Source organism: Rissa tridactyla, chromosome 1 (assembly GCF_028500815.1).
Source record: "Rissa tridactyla isolate bRisTri1 chromosome 1, bRisTri1.patW.cur.20221130, whole genome shotgun sequence".
Lineage (NCBI taxonomy): Eukaryota > Metazoa > Chordata > Aves > Charadriiformes > Laridae > Rissa > Rissa tridactyla.
In genome coordinates, this window is record NC_071466.1 from 35576805 (window position 1) to 35593722 (window position 16918).

General features: G+C 43.5%; 1 protein-coding gene across 7 annotated transcripts in view; it reads left to right on the top strand.

Moving 5' to 3' along the window:
* Positions 1 to 16918, top strand: part of ENOX1 (ecto-NOX disulfide-thiol exchanger 1) — a 380407-nt gene that overhangs the window by 105086 nt on the left and 258403 nt on the right. For 6 of the 7 annotated variants that reach the window (XM_054206709.1, XM_054206718.1, XM_054206658.1 and 3 more), the window contains one exon: positions 11207 to 11284. The gene's annotated coding sequence lies outside the window, so the exon portion shown is untranslated. Of the gene's footprint in view, positions 1 to 2504; positions 2580 to 11206; positions 11285 to 16918 lie in introns of those variants that run through there. The other variant, XM_054206700.1, reaches the window with a different exon arrangement.

A 16918-nucleotide genomic window follows, 5' to 3' on the forward strand; every position in this document is an offset into this window, starting at 1 on the left:
AGCTTTCTCTGTGACCTCTTTATACCCTACGGAAATCCCTCTCTAATTTTTGTAACAGCTTCTATGTTCAAAAGCTTAAAAAAGTAAATTAATTTTTTCAGTCCAACTGCAGAGCATATATGAAAGTAGAAGCTTGTGTTTCAAAGAAGTGTCCCACTTGTATTTGTATGGTGCAAAATACATCTGTCCTCGTTTCATCTGGGATAGATTTAATTGTCTTTCTAAGGGCTACTGTGTTTCGTATTTAATATGAAAGGAATGTCAATAATGCATATTGTTTCACTTGTTGCTAGGTGATGTTTATACTATTCAAGGACTTTTTTTCAGCTTCCCATAGAAGCTCAGAAGGAGCTAGACAGAGCAATGGAATGGTCAATGGAATATTCCATACCATAGACATCATGGTATATAAATGGGGGTTGGCCGGGGGGGTGAGAATCCGTGATTGCTGCTTGGGATGGACTGGGAAACCAATTCACTGGGTGGTGAGAGTGACTTGTGTTGTATTACTTCATCTTGTATATTATTTTACCATTTTTTTTGCATTTTCCTGTTATTCTTCTAGTAACCTGTCTTCATCGCAGCCCACGAGGTTTTTTTTCCTTTCCTTTCCCCTCCTTTTCTTCCTCTTCTCCCTGCCCTTCTGGAGGGAAGGGAGAGCTGCACGAGTGGCTGTGTGGTGCTGGCCGGGGTTAAATCACAACAACTTCATATGCTGCCATACACGCAGACCATCCCAGATTTTGGAAATTCTTTATGAGACATTTCTTCCCTCGCTAATTTCTTGCTTTTATGATCTTTAATATGCATGTGTACTTGCAAACACAGAAGTTCAACTGCTGTTCTTTGAAAGTGTGGCGCTTAGGACTACTGAAGACCCTGTCTCCGTAATTCCCAGAGGTGGCCTCTGTTTGTACTTACACAATCTTCAGTATAAGAGCTGCCTCTGCATGCAACTTTTCCATTATTCTGTTATTATTTCCATTATTAGCTCGTGGCACAGATGCCTTGGCGGTGGGGACATTACAAATGCACACAGAAGTCACTTGCAGGCACAGGAGGAATCTGTTTTGTTCAAAACATGACCTTAATTTGCATGGCTGTAGCTGCTTGAGTGCAGACACTTTGCAATTTTAGTGTTTGAGCAAGAACAAGCGCTTTAAGAATTTTTTCCAATACGGAATTCTTGCTGCTCTTTGCTGTCCAGAAGATGCAGGTTGGGTTTGCAGAAACTTCCACATGCAAGGCTATAGAAATGTGAAAGGATGCCACTAACATTATCCCTTGGAAGACACCCCCGATACAAAATTGCGGTTTGATTGGTTGTTGGGGGCGGGGGGGGGTTGTGTGTGTGGGTGTTGTTTATTTTTATTTCATTCAAGTTTTTCTTCTTCACGGAAAGCTTTTTGCCACTAGTTGCAGACTCCAAAGTCAGTGGTGACATGGCAAGGGTGCATCCAAAATCTAACAGATCTTAATTATGTTTTTGCTTCTTAAAGTGTCTGTCAGTCTGATTTGTGCCTAAGGAGCAGCTTGTTAAACTGGAAGCGAGCAGGCTGGGGACGTGGGTAGGGAAACTGTTCTGAAAAATAATGACCCTTTCTTCCATCAAGGGCATCTGCCCACTCGTTACTGTGATGGTATGGAGTCATGGAATGCTTCAGGTGTCCTTGCTGATAGGTAGCCAGAAAGGCTCTTCTCATCTCAAGCAGAACCGGTTGTATACGAACGTTGGCACGGCGAGACACACATGTATCCCCTCCAGGCTTAATTAGGTGACACACAATAACTGGGGGGTGAAAGTGGAGCCCAGCAAGAAGCTCCAGCAAATCTCCATCCCGACAGTTTATCTAGTAAGAAATAGCCTCTACTCTACACAGGTTAGGACAGCAGTTTTCAACTTTATTTGTGCTGTTAACCTCTTCCAACCACAAAAATCACTTTTTGGCCACGGTCCCATCATATTATTTTAAATAAATACAAACATGGCAAGTGCTTATACCCCTTCTGGAAGCATTTTGCAATTGTGATTAGTTCATGGACCTTGGTTTTAGAGAAGGCAGTTCAGTCCAAAAGACCACTTGCCACTCTGCATAAAATGGATCCTCGGATACCATCGGTGCATAATTTTTTCTGGTTCAAGGACAAGACTCTATCGTAAGTAAATCTCTATAAGAAAACAGTGTCAAAAGAAATCAGAATAAGCCTTTTGCAAGAAAGGGTAAAGTTAAAGCATTAAAAAAAATAATAAAAAAAAAGAGTTTGTATAACTCATTAACTTCTGACGTTTTAATGCCTTCCCTCCAGGAAAATTAAAAGAAATGGACAATGTTTCTGTTCTGCAAGGGACTTGTTGCAAGTCTTGTCCACATAGTAAACCCACATTGGCAGAAAAGTATCCATGACAGAGAGTTACTCCTCTGAATAATATCTAAATATTAACCAGAATTTTTATTTCATGTGCAGATTTCCCAAATCATTGCAGTGATTGGAAACTTTTGCCAGCTGCTCCAGTGCTTTGATCGCTATTCCTGACATAAGACCCTCCTTTGTTCTCCTTCTTGTCTTCCAGTTACAAAGTAAGAAGAAAGCCAAGTTTTGCTTTCCATTGCTCCTTATGATCAGCTCTGGATATGGACTCAATTTGTGCTGCTTTTGGTACTGTAAAAACCCCATGATACTGCAAAGTTGCTTTTTGTTAATAGAGCCAGCATTTGCGGTCCTGATAGAAGCGTTCTCCTCCTCCTCTGGACTTACTGCTGCCACTGTGTCTCAGGCAGACTTCATGGTCTTAATACTAAACTGGGCCTTTGCTGAGGGAGTTACTACGCATAATGGTATTAGATGCATCTAATTTTTGCATCTAATTAGTGCATCTAATTAGATGCACTATTTTTCCTCCCACATGCATGTGCGCTACCTTCCTGGTATCTCTTAGAAATTCTTTCCTCCTGTTGTAAGTGGTCTCATTTCTAGGTATATGGAGGTTGCAGTATTGTGTATTGGAGATGCAGCTTTGCAGAACAATGAATAATTTTATTTGCAGGATACTGTCGATCTGGGTAGAAGACACAAATATGTCATTGCTTGACAAAGATTGAATGGATCTGAGTCTTTTTTTTTCCTTTTTTTTTTTTTTTTTTTTTTTTTTTTTCAGACTGGGTTACAGAAATGCCTCTGCAGTCAATTGGTTTATACCACTTTGGGCCCATTTTGTGATCTGTTCATGCTGGTGCTATACAGGATTTAACCAGGCTACACGGATATTAAGAAAATCTGTGTTTGCGTGATACAGGTCCTTACTATATTATAATGGGAAAATTACTGCTGTTTTTATTCCTGTTAGGATCAGCAGTAATTTGAGCTCGATTGTAGCTGCTTCATACTAATATTAAAGTGGTTATGTGCTCTGAAATATTATGGTGTTCCTTACCTTTCTCCCCTCATTTCTGTGCCGTCTCTCTCAACTGGCTGTTCTGTCTTACGTGTGTGCCTGCTACTGCTCAGGGCTCAGGTGGCCAACGCTCATCTCCTTGTTTCACTGCTAGTCCACTCATAGTGAAAATCTGTATATTTTGCTCACATTTGGGCTCACATTTCTAGGGCATTTTGTTCTAGCTCTGTGCTTGGCAGCCTCCTGGATGCTTTCAGCTGGACCCAGCTTAGCAGGAAGTGATTATTGCCCTCCGTTCATCAATTGTGAGTCCACTTCTGAAGTACTGTATCTGCTTTTGGGCTCTCCAGTACAAAAAAGGTTTGAACACACTGAAGCAAGTCCCACGGAGGGCCACCAAGATGCACAATGGGCTGGAGTAGGTGATGTATGAGAAGTGGAGAGATCAAATGAAAAGAAGGCCACTGGGGGAATCTTACTGCTGTCTACGACTAGCTACTAGGAGGGGATAGATAAGTCAGAGCCAGACTCAAAGGTCCATGGTGATAGGAGAAGAAGGAACAGGCACAATTTGTAGCATATGAAATTCTGATATTTGGGGAAAAAAGAATCACCATGGGTGTGATCAAACACTGACACAAATTGCCCAGAAAGGCTTTGAAATCTCCATCCTCAAAAATATTCAAAATTTGACTGGAGAAGACCCTGAACAACCTGCTTTGAGCAGCAAATTGGACCAGATGACGCCCAGGAGTCACTTCCAATGTAAATTATTCTTTGATGATCTTATCTTCAGAGAGAGAAAGTAAATTATATGGGCGGCTTTGGAGATATGGATGAGAAGTACTGGGAATCGATCTCCAGAGATGTAGGTTTTTGGGGGGATAGCTAATCATAGAACAGCCCAGGTTGGAAGAGACCTTGAAAGATCATCTGTCCAACCTTTCGTGGAAAAGGGAGCCTAGATGAGATGGTCTAACACCCTATCCAGCCGCATCTTGAAAACCTCCAGTGATGGGGACCCTACCGCGTCCCTGGGGAGGTTATTCCAGTGGACGATTGTTCTCACTGTAAAAAATATGTTTCTTATATCGAGATGAAACCTCTCCTGGTGCAACTTGTACCCATTGCCCTTCATCTTTTTCATGTGGCTCCTCACGAAGAGAGAGTGTCCCTTCTCTTTGTAGCCGTTCTTTAAGTACTGGAATACTGTGATGAGGATCCCCCTGAGCCTTCTCTTTTCCAGGGTGAGGAGTGGCAATGGCTGAATGAAATTCCCCTTCAGAGTTTCATAAACAGTGGCACTGACAGAGAGCAGAGCGAGATGGCTTGCAGGAAGGCGAAGGACAGAAACCAGAACTCTAGCCCACGTTCTATTTTTGGAGGACTTGGAGAGAAACTGGGCACAGAATACCGCTGCTGACCTGCGGTTTGTCGGGATGCAGCTAATAGACAAAGGACGTGGAGCACTGGCTGACTCCTGTCCCCCTACGTGGGGGCAGCAAGCAGGGTCCTGCCCAAGGTGCTCACAGCTAGGCAGGGCTGCCCGACTTCCCTTGCTCCCTGCCCCCCGCTTGTCTGCCTTCAGTCTCGGGGGTCACCCAGGCTGCTGGCAGCACAGCAAGGAGGCTGGCAAGTATCGTTGCATTAGCCTTTATTAAAGGCTGTTAGCATTGTGTGCTGTGACATGTACCTGCTATTTATTGCTTTCTCCCTGGGTTGCATGTTATCGTCTTGGATGGATGTGAGCCAGCTTCCAAATCCTGCCCTTCCTCTTTCCCTCCCGCTTGTTCAAAATCCAGCTGTATTCAGCAAGTATAAAAGCGCTGACCTACGGAGCCCATGACAGCCAGCTGCAGTCCCCTACCCCCTTTCTTTCCTGTTTCCCTTGCTCATTTTTCAATTGAAGCAGTTCCGCTCTCTCCGGTGCTCAAAATGGGAACCGTGCTCCTCAGTGCAGAAACTTTCTGCCCCTGCCGTTAGTCACACAAGGAGTTCATTTGCCAGCTGCACCAGGTTAGGAAAAGGATGACTTGTACCATAAACATGTGCCATGAGCGCCAGCTAGTCCATAATTCAGTTTTCAAGTCTATAACATGTTTTGCTCAAACAAGTAATTAATTCAGTTCACCATTTCAAGTTTGTTATGAGCAGTAATCTCAGTAAGGCACTGTTCAGCAGTATAAATCCTAGGAAGTCGTTATTTATAAGTATATATCTTACTGCAGCATCCTCTGATCAGTAAAATAGGGCTTTTTCTGGCCGGTCGGGCGTCCTCTACGTCACAGCTGCCTGGGGAATGGCAAACAAAAGCATTAGATTGCCCATGTGAATATTCACCTCCCTTCTCCATACAGCAAACTGTCCCCAGATTCTGCTGTTCATTGATAACTTCACCCCGTGGGCCCCTTTGCACGACAGGTCCCTGGACCGAGGAGTCACAGAGGTGTCAACCGTAGAGAGGAATCCCAATCTGGTTTGCCCTGTGCAGTAAACATAAAGCTGGCTTCTGTCCTCTGGGCGCTCGAGGAGCTGGAGAGGAGCTACGAACTCCCAGACTTTGTGCTCTGAAAGTCAGGAGGAGAAGAGGAGGGAAAGAGAGCTATGACGTGTGGAGGCTTCCAAAAGTGGAAGCAGGCTCTGTACCTGGCATTGCAGAATTGTGAGAGAAAAAACACGTATTCTTTTGCGTGGTGAAAAAAATGAACAATGAGCAGCACCTGTAGTTTCCTTGCCTTTTGGCTGTCATAGGTGAAAGGTCCAGACCCATCAGAACACTACTGTTTACTATTTCCCAGCATCTGGTAACGAGTTGTGACCTGGAAGCCTCTGCAAATTGAGGGAGGTATGAAATTTTTTTTCTCTGGGAATTTTTTCCGGAAAAGTAAATAGGACATTCCCTTCATTGTCATGATGCTGGTGAATATAGTGGGACCAAGAGTCTGGAAACAAAGGGATGTGCTATGATAGAGTGTAAGCTGGCTGTGTGAATTAAAGGTAGACAGCAAAGTGATACCTACAAGTGAGCAACTCTCTGCAACTTCTCCATCAAGCCGAAGGGAACAGCAGTCCAGGGCATTGAGTGTCCCTGCGTGCTCTAAGCCAAGTGTCAGCTTGTCAGGGGGCCGGGAATCGCAGGGGTGGAAACGACAGGCTGCCAAGCCGGTCACACTGATGGAAGCAATGTTTCCAATGAGGCAAGAGTTAAACTTTGTGGCCAAGAGTTAAACCTCGCGAACCTGTGTCAAAACAACCACCCTTTTGTAGTTCATGTGTTTTTTATGCATTTATACTGTTAAAAAATAAGTCTTATTTGGAAATATGTTTTAATTTTGAAACTTTTTTATTTCCCCACTTACATACTGCTCTTGCACTATAAAAAGGCATCATCTGCTGCTTTTAAAATGTACTGTAAGCTGCAAGACTTGCATAACAAATGCTACATTAAGTAATCAACCTCTTCAGACCAGTAGGTCATGGCACTGAAATTGCCTGTTCGTGAAAGCGTAAGTTCCTCAGCTTTGGAAACCCATGAAAACATGCAAATCACTCAAACCAAACCCACAGAAAAATAATGTCCTCTTCCCCACCGCTGCCCTGCTGTGGGAAAGGCCTTTCGCAGTCCCTGATTTCCCCCCAGAGTGAAATCACATCCACCACTCAATACAAAATTAATAAAGGTATATAGAGCATGTTGAGCAAAACACTGACATATCCCCAATGGTGAATTTACATCACCCCCCCCCCCCCCACCTTCTCCACCCTCCCCAGTCCTGTTTAAAATTAATAAAGGAAGACAGAGCACACAAAGCTGACACGGGAGAGCGTAAAACCCCACACGTAGAGTCCGCCAAGGTTTGTCACTGCGAGGGAGCTGCCGCGATGGAGAAAGCGTGAGGCTTTAAAGCACGCGTTGGAAATGCCGGTTCCCTTTCTCGACCAGGTTGAGGAAGGCTCGCTGGCAGTGCGCCCAGCGGATTTGTCTCTCGGGAAGGGTCATCGCCTGAATTATTCGTTGCGTTCACGACGTTCCTGTGCCATCGAGTCCCCTTTCCCTTCTTCCTGCAGGTGATGTGCAGGATAAAAGATGCCGTTGCCATCAGAGGCTTGTTCGGCTGCATCCCACCTTCCGCTTGCCTTCTGCCCTTCCCTCTCCCGAAGGCACACTCCGCTGTCATCGGTGTGCGGTTATAGGACTGTAAAAATGTTCTGTGATCTGTAGCCAGCCAAAGGCTTCGTTGGCCGTGGTGATAGACCAGGGACTGCTGGAGCAAGGGAATGCGGATACTATTAATGTCTACAGCATTTGTCCCCTTCAGCAAATTGCCCTATTTTAGAACAGAAAATAGATGAGAATCCCCAAAGATTGCCTTGGGTAAATCTACCTGAATGGTTACCTGGCCATTGGGAACCTCTTCTATGGCATGGAAGGCCTGGCATGGAGATCAGGTACCAGGAAGATGGGCTCTACTAGTTGTCCTACAGCAATTAAGCATAATCCTTTGTACTCAAAGAGATCAGTAACCTCTTCTTGACCGGCAAATCTTACATCTGTACCCTTCAGAGCCATGCAGACCTCCTCTGCGAGTGCCAGCCATTGATCTGGCTGCAGAAACTTCTCACAACCGATCGGGAGCAGTTGGAAACTGTCAGTTTTCAAAAGGGTTATGGCTGCACATTTCTGAAGAGATAAGAGTTGTCTTGTACTGCATGCTGGCTTCAGGTTAAACTTTTCTTTATCGCTCTGATGTTCTGCAGACACCGCCCGTTACCCCCAGGTTTGCAGCCAGCTTCTCCCACCAGTTAATGCGTATTTTATGAGCCCAGAGATGATGCTGCGGAGAGTGGAGCTGTGCCAAGAAGAGTTGTTCCGGCTTGTCTTCATCCTTGTCTCTTTTTTTTTCTGTACTTGCGGCAGCTGAAGGGGAGGAGGGGAATGCTCTATCCGTGGCAAGAAAAAGCAACCCAAACTGCTGTACAGCATGATGGCTGGTGTGCAAATGTACAGCTGCCGAGGAGCAATGTGTCAACCATGCGTCTTAGGCTCCTCATATACCAACTCTTCGCATCGCTTCAAAGAGAAACTCCACCAGTCTGTGGTGGCCTGTTAGAGGTCTGCAGATGGTACTGAGTGCCCCAGAAGTGGCATCTATTTGGGGACTGACTTGCAAAGACTCCGGGGATTTATTTTCAAGTTTGATCCCCGAGGTGGGATCAAATCTGTCACCTTGGGTCCTGCGGGACAGACCCACAGCGTCCTCAGTCTGGCAGCAGCCCAGTGGGCCCTGGGCACGTGGCCAAGCTGCTAAGCCACCAATTTCAGGAGTGTATTTCATAAGCAATGCCTTATAGCTAACTTAAACGTGAACTGGTCATTTGGATGAGGCGACTGTGTGTTAGGTAGGATGAAGCTGTTGCAACAAAACATCTTCCTTCCAAGAAAATCCCTTCCTGTAGGCGAGTCTTTAGTCATCTTTGTAACCTTTGTCATCCTCTCCTCCCTGGGGAGTCTTCTCTGTGACCTTTGCTATTCTACCAAGGCGTCTCATAAATTATTATTCTTTTAAATGGCACTTAGGCTGTCGTAGTGGCCGCTAGCCTTGAAGATTTGCAGTCTACCCTGTAATTTTGAGAGGGGGGAAAAAAATGGTTAAGTGACAGAAGAAATATTGTACTTCACGATAAAACTACTTTTGTGTTTCATTTTCTGCTCAAGTCATTCATATCCCTGTCACTAACCTCATTCAGGTCAAGGGCTTGAGGCAGAGAACAGGAATAATATTTTTGGTCAGCCTGATGCATCTGAATATTACAAACATTTGTAATTTTGAAATTGAAATGAGCATTGTGTTAAATCCTCAGGCAAATAATATTAAGGCATAATAGATTACTGAAGTTTGCATTTCTTTTGGCAATTCAGACCAAGGCTCTTTTGGCTGGTCATTCCAGACATTAATGAACCCGCTGGCACAAAGGGAGCTGCTCCTTATGGCTGCAGATTGGATCCCGGGTTCTGCAAACTTCACAGGAAATTCTGCGGGCCAAGTAGTTGAAATATTAAAGAAAAAATTAATCAGGCACACATTAAATGTGAAGCATGGAAGAAAACATCTGCAGCACTCAGTGGACGTCTGGGTAACATACTTGCAGTGCTGTTTTGCCAGCTTACATCTGGAGTGGTTCATCAGAAGAGCACAGATGCTAGTGTGAAATAGGTCATCATAGCAGCAGGGCATCGGAACAGAGACATTTCTTTTTTTTTTTTTTTTCTTTTTTTTTTCCTGCAGTAACAGCTATTCCTTTTTATTCACACCAATTATGAAAATGTTAGCCAAGTCTGAGATGTGAATGCATGTATTGTGACAAGCCCATACTCTGAAAGGGCATCAAGGTAAAAACTAACCTAACGAGGAGGCTTCAGAGAAGCAGTCCTTTTGCAGTACACACTGAGCATCCTTTAACAGACATAGTGGCTATTTTTTGCTAGGATTATGATCATTATTTCTTTTCCTTTGCTTTATTTTTTTGCATTTTAGTTGAGATGTTACTGAATGCCTTCTTGGTGGCAAATGCCCAGAAGCGGAGATGCTAATTCACGGGAGTTTCATCAGTCATTTCAAAGGAGAGGTCACATAGATAAGAAAAATGAACAGCACGCAGTATGTGAAGCAGTGACATTCAATGAGTCCTTGTCACTAGCAGCCATTAGCATGCAAGCCTGCTGTTATGTTTCAGTGCTTTATGTGCTTTTCTTGACCAGGCAGGGAGCCTTCGGAGCACTGTAGCAGTTAATACCATACAAGTTATTGTTTCTTTCTTGAATGCCTTATATTTTTAGTACCATTTAGATGCTTCTCTGTCCCCTTGTGCATCTAAAATTTTAAAGAGAATCAAAGAATGCATAATTTATATCTGTCCCAGAGGTAATGGAGTGACTCAATGATATCTGTGAAGGGGATGATTTTAGATTTCATGTCTTATGCAAGAGGTGATTTTTATACGAAAACTGCAAAAATTGGCCTCGGGGATACCCAGATAATTATCCTTACAACAACGGGTGTGGATTCCAGGGGGATTATAGCAAAAAGCTATAGTGTATTGGATTTACCCGTGTGTGTCATGGTTGTCATAATCGAAAACATAGCAACTGATAGATCTCAGGCAATATAACTTGTATTTTGGCTTGGCAACATGCAGGAGGTGTGAAAAGACAGGTTTGCTTTGATTCTGTTGAAGAATTCATGCAAGATGCAAGGCATTTGTTTACTGTTGAGATTCTTTCCTTCAGTTAAAGGAAAAAACAATTGTTTACTGATGTTGGGCAGAACCCATCAGTACGTGCTTTATCACACAGCACACTTCCACTAGACTATTTCTGGTTTCATTTACCAAAAGCCTAGAAGTGCCATGGCTAGAAATAAATGTCTGCTTCTTTGATATGCTATATGTTTGAAAATGCACTTTAAGGTCTGTATTACAGACAGTTCAAAGGGAATATAAATTGGTGCAGTATTCTCTCTTTTTTCTTTTCTTTCCAATCCAGTCCCACATATTCATTGCATTTTTATCAAGACTGTTTTCAATAACGTCTCTTTAAAAACAACTTACCATTTTGTATTTTATTTAACTTGGACTTTGTTATATTTAAATAATTGTTAACGATCTTGCTGCTTCCATAGTTTAAAATGTTTAACATCCTCTAAACCAATTCTACACTGACTTTTAGCATTGTGTATCCAAGGAGACAGCTGATCTTATTTGCTTTTCCTTTGGAAACCCTCTAGCTTTAACTATTCTTTCTGGTTCTTGCAGGGTTGGCCATGACAATTGGTAACGTTCCTTTGGAAATACCATGATGGGGACGCTGAGAAGTTACCTTGCTTCCTACAGGTCTGTAAACTCTTATTGCATTCGCACTATTTCAGCATGTAGGCTCCTGTGCTGACTTGCTATCTTTTTTTAATCTCAAATGCACGCAAAGCAAATTAAAATTCAATTTTATTCTGGAGCAAGAGTGAAAAATTATTTTTGTTTCTTGCAAAATATTGAGGACGTCACTCTGTTCTGCTACTGTTGTATGAATGGAGAGTAACCCATGTGTCTTTCCTTTGAAGTGAATTATTGCAGTTTATAGAGTTGAACTGCAGAAAGGAATTGGGCCTGTAAGTCATTCTCACCGCACCGCTATGCCTTTCAGCGTGTGTTGAAACTGCATTACCCTAAAAGGCCCTGCAATCAATTCCTCCCACCCAGGTTGCTAATGTGTGAGCGGCTGTCCCACAGCTATAGCGGTGGATGTTTCAAGGAGCTCGCGTAGAAAAGGGTCAGTGGAATTACTGGGGCTTTTGGGTCAGGAGCAGCTCAGGTTCATAGAAAGTTTAAGAAAATTAAAAAAGAAAAAAAAAAGTTGATATTTAAGAGACTATAAAAAGAGCAGAAAAATAATGGCTTAACCCCTGTAGTGTCAGCAAGAAGCGGTGAAGAGCCTGTAACTAATGCTATGTCCTTGTCCACCAGAACGAGTGTGTTATAATCGCTGTGGCCCGTGATCACAATGATTTAGAGGGTAGAAAACACTCCCCTGCATTTCAATATGTTTTTCTACGCAGCTATATAACAGAGAAAAATTAGATTCCTTACTGCTTTCAAAGGTAGTACTGAACAGCGTTTTTATAGAAATTTGCTCAGAAAAACCAATGCAAATCAACTTTTTCGTCTAGGTGGTCATACCCTGCTATCGGATTACGCTTGGGGTCTGTGGGAGTTGTATCCGGCCCTAAATAATGATTCTCAAAAATGTTGATGTTTGGAATATACTCTATTTCAATCGGTTGGTTTACCTGAGAGCACTTTGGGTATTATTGCTTTCCTTGTTGCCTCCGTGTAGTCACTTACTGTTCCATTAGCCTGTAGGAATTCTGCAGGGAAAGTGGCTTGTAAACCTTAAACAAAAAGAAAACCAGGTGGATTTAGGGGATGAGTGGTATCGAAAACACCTTTTAATTCATTCTTGGAAATTATTATGATTTGGTAATACCTTTTAAAGCCAACCCCGCTCCAAAATCCTTTAGAAGCTCTTTGAACCTAGATGTGAACCTCACACAAGGCTACAGCTTCCGTAATGAGCAAAAGCCCTAGATTAGACTAGTTGAGATACTGCAGATACAGATCTGATCAGGATGCCTCGGGCCTGTGTTGAGTGAAAGCTCTGTGTTCAAAAATAAGTAGCTTTTCAGAGTAATTGCACAACTGTTGAATGATCTGTGTCATGCTAAAGCTTTACGACTGCGCTATTTCTTTCTTTAATGTTGATATCCCTTAGGGCAAAATTTGTGTTTTTCTTTGGCGGGGCGGGGGTTGGCAGGGGGAGAAAGAAGTGCAAACACGGAAAAGCATTTAGGATAAAGGGAGAAAACTTGTTGCATGTGTTGGCATTTGGGTTATAAATCCTTTACTAGCAGCAGCAGCTGCTTTATAAAGTCTTCCTTTCCAGACCTGTCTATGAGCGTTGTTCGAATCACGACTCACCAAAGACTTCCAAGAGCTACTGCTAAATTTGACAAAGCAAAGTGGGGTTGGGCCTGTGTCCTAGAGAATTTGGTACACACGCAGCCGACACCTGCTACGCAGAGAAAGCTTAGGCAAGTCATTTGTCTAAAACACGTTTTAAAAGTTTCCTTGTTCACAAGTCAGATTCCTGAAGAATAATGGCTTTGTGACATACATACAAACTAGTATTGTGTCATTTAAAAAGAAGATAAATATTATATTAATTTTATATATGTACGTATTAGATATATGTATACTAAGTGGCATAAATTAGTTTGGATATGGCTATGCTGCACCTTCATTATAATGCTGAAGCAAAGGTAAACCAATTAAATTAAAAGGAAAGACATTTCTACTGAAAAGGAGATCCGAGGTGTAATTTTCCCTTGGAAAGCATTGCCCCAAGGTATTATGAAAAGGTTTTGCATTGAACCCTTGCAGGAAACAGATATTTGCATCAATAAGAATGCCATCACAGATATATTTTTCATTTTACACAGTTATAAAGCGATTACACAGCAGTTGCCTGGCTGAAGGCTGAACTCACTGGTCCTCGGCCTGGGGTTTGGGTAAAGCTTCTTTTGCAGCTGTGTAGGTATCTCTTGTACCACTTCTCTGTACCATCTGGTATTGACATTGAAGGAAAACAGGATACTGGTCTAGCCAAATAATTCATTTAATCCAGGTCAGCTTTTTCCATTTATCCCGTGTCTTTCGCTGCACATTTAATGTATTTTTTTTTTCTCATAAGTATCTCCTCCTCTTGTACAGTTCTTGTTTTCTTAATCTGTCTTTTATTTCCTGCCTACGATCCCTCGCCCGTTCTCCAGAGAAGTCTCCCTTTCCCTGATACCTTTGTTACTTATTCTTGCTTTGTTGGAGTTTCATTCATTTATTGCTGGAGTTTCTTAATTTTTTCTATTGGGGTCACTAAATGAGGCATCTCTCCAAATGCCTCTCGGGGTCTCCTCAAACCTTTGCCCTTGGCACCCCTACGGTGGAACAAGTGTCTTGGTTTTAGGGGGAGCAGAGAAAAATAAAGGCAGTGAAAACAGTTCATGGCTGCCCCGTGGGATGGGAAGCCCCATCTCCGCCCTGTCCTCCTGTTACAGCCTCCTGGGCACACGATCGGCAGGGGCTTGCCCCTAGGTGGGGTTTGGTGGAGGACGTGCTACTCCATCGTCTTGCGGCTTCTTCAGTAATGAAAACACAACTGGAAAAACACCAATCTGTCAAAAGGCGTGGTCGGGAAGGAGGAAGGAGGGGAAGAGGCTAGGGAGAGCACTTTGCCACGGGAGCACGTAAGCATGGCAACTGCAACTTTGATCTCCATACCAGCGCTGCAGGTGGACCTGGAGAGCCCTGCTGCTGCTGTATTAGATACACAGGCCTGCCTTAAAGCCGTGCTGCCAGAGAGGCCAAACCCTCGATGCCATCAGGCTTTGCTCACGGGGATGCGAGGGCGATGAAGTGGATGCTTGCACGTGACGTGTGGAGGTCTGCAAAGGGGAAGCGGGGGGAGCTGAGGCACAAACCATAACCGCGGAGGCAAACACGAGCATGTTATCTTTGCACAACTTATATGCAAATGACCTGGCTATGAAAAGGCAAAAAAGGAAAGGGCATGTCACTACCTGGAAATGTGCCATGTGTGCATTTGATGCATATATTTGAATTATTGAATAGATCGAAGCCAAATAGCCTGGTAACTGGAGAAAATCTATAAGCTAGATGCTCTAAGGAAATGTGGCAGAATAAAATGGGAGGATGGGGGAAGTAAATCTCACAGAGCTGCCATGGAAGGGCGGTTGCATTTTATTAGAACAGAAATTAAAAGAAGACTGTGAGTTTGTAAAGACTATTGTGTCCAAACGATGGGGTGTATGTGCAAGCTGACTTAAACACATATATGCATTTTTTATTTTTGAATGATGATTCAGAGGGTCTGTGACCAGCCAACTCTGTTCTTTTATTGCCCACAGCAAGTCATGGAGCAGGCGATTATTAGAAAGAATAAAATGACAATTTTCTTACCTGAATAAGAGCTGTGGCCAGAGCAAGAGTTCTGCAAGATGGAGGCAGGGAAAACCAACCAACCAACCCAGACAGCAGATGGACCTTCCATTGGCTTTTATGTTTTGAGCCGTTCCCAAGGAATTCCTAGGAATGGTGGCAAGTGTTTCCTCTACTGGAGGAACAGACCAGAAGCGTCCTTAAATATCTCCCGCAGTATCACAAAATGGTAGGGGTTGGAAGGGACCGTCAGAGATCATCTAGTCAAACTACCCTGCCAGAGCAGGGCCACCTAGAGCAGGTTGCACAGGAACGTGTCCAGGCAGGTTTTAATTATCTCCAGAGAAGGAGACTCCGCCACCTCTCTGGGCAGCCTGTTCCAGTGCTCTGCCACCCTCAAAGTAAAGTTTTTCCTCATGTTGAGATGGAATTTCCTGTGTTCCAGTTTGTGCCTGTTTCCCCTTGTCCTGTCGCCAGGCACCACTGAAAAGAGTCTGGCCCCATCCTCTTGACACCTGCCCTTTAGATATTGATAAGCATTGATGAGATGCTACCCTCAGTCTTCTCTTCTCCAGGCTGAACAGACCCAGGTCTCAGCCTTTCCTCCTAAGAGAGGTGCTCCATTCCCTTGATTATGTTTGTAGCCCTCTGCTGGACTCTCTGCAGTAGTTCCTTGCCTTTCTTGAACTGGGGAGCCCAGAACTGGACACAGTACTCCAGATGTGGCCTCACCAGGGTGGAGGGGGAGTGGATGACCTCCTTTGACCTGCTGGCCACGCTCTTTTGAATGCACCCCAGGATACCTTCTTGGCCACAAGAGCGCATTGCTGGCTCATGGTCAACTTGTTGTCCACCAGGACTCTCAGGTCCCTCTCTGCAGAGCTGCTCTCCTGTGGTTTTATCATAGCTGCTTCCCAGAGGAATGGGAAAGCAGTTGAGACACTGCTGCAAACTACATAAAGTGTTCATAGACTCAGATCAAGAACAAGGCTTTTTACCATTCTCACTTCAGTGCCCATCATCTTCTGTTCCAAAGCGGCAAGTAGTTGATCATCTTTGCCGATTTTAACTCCTGGGACATTATGGAAGAAGAAGGGAGATCTTCAGTATCAACAATCAAAAACACCTTAGGGACACCAAAGATCGTTTGGCTCATTTGCCTGCGTTACCAACAAGAGCAAAGATGTCTAGATAATCTGTGAGAGATGTTTATCTAATCTTCCAGTGAGGAAGATTTCAGTGCCACCCCTTGTAGTTTCTTCCAGAGCTGCACAAGACTTGGAGGTATTTCTAAAATCCAAGTTATCACAGAAGCACAGAATGGTAGGGGTTGGAAGGGATCTCTGGAGATCATCTAGTCCAACCGCCCTGCCAGAGCAGGGTCACCTAGAGCAGGTAATGCTTTATTTGCTCCATAGGAGGCCATTTGGTGTCTTATTTATAGTGAAGATAGACAACAGTTGAACAGAACTTTTTTTTATGTAATCTGTTCAAATATTAGAAGGAAAAATGATTTTATGTTGTAGTTTATTTCATTTGTTTATCTATTTTTCAGGATGAGCATGTGCAGATCCTAAAAGTCCCATTCTAAAACCTCTTTTTTCTGTCTTCCTTCCATATACCTGTATCCCTCCGTGTGTTGTTAACTTCTTGACTCAAGTGTCAGTGTTAAGAAGCTGACTATAGTCAACATGACTTCCAGATGGATACAAATTAGGTAAAATAAGCCCAGAATTAGAAGCTCGATAATTAATTATGGAGGTATACCCTCAATTAAAATGACTCCAATCCATAGCTTACCTTAGCTTAGTCTAGATGTAATCACTACTAGTGTCTTGTCTCTGCTATCCTTTAAACTCTTCTCAGTATGATACTAGGTAATGAATGACGTTGTTGGAGAGACAATAAGTGTACAACTGATAGCTCTCAGCATATGGATAATGGCACATCCTGCACCTTTTC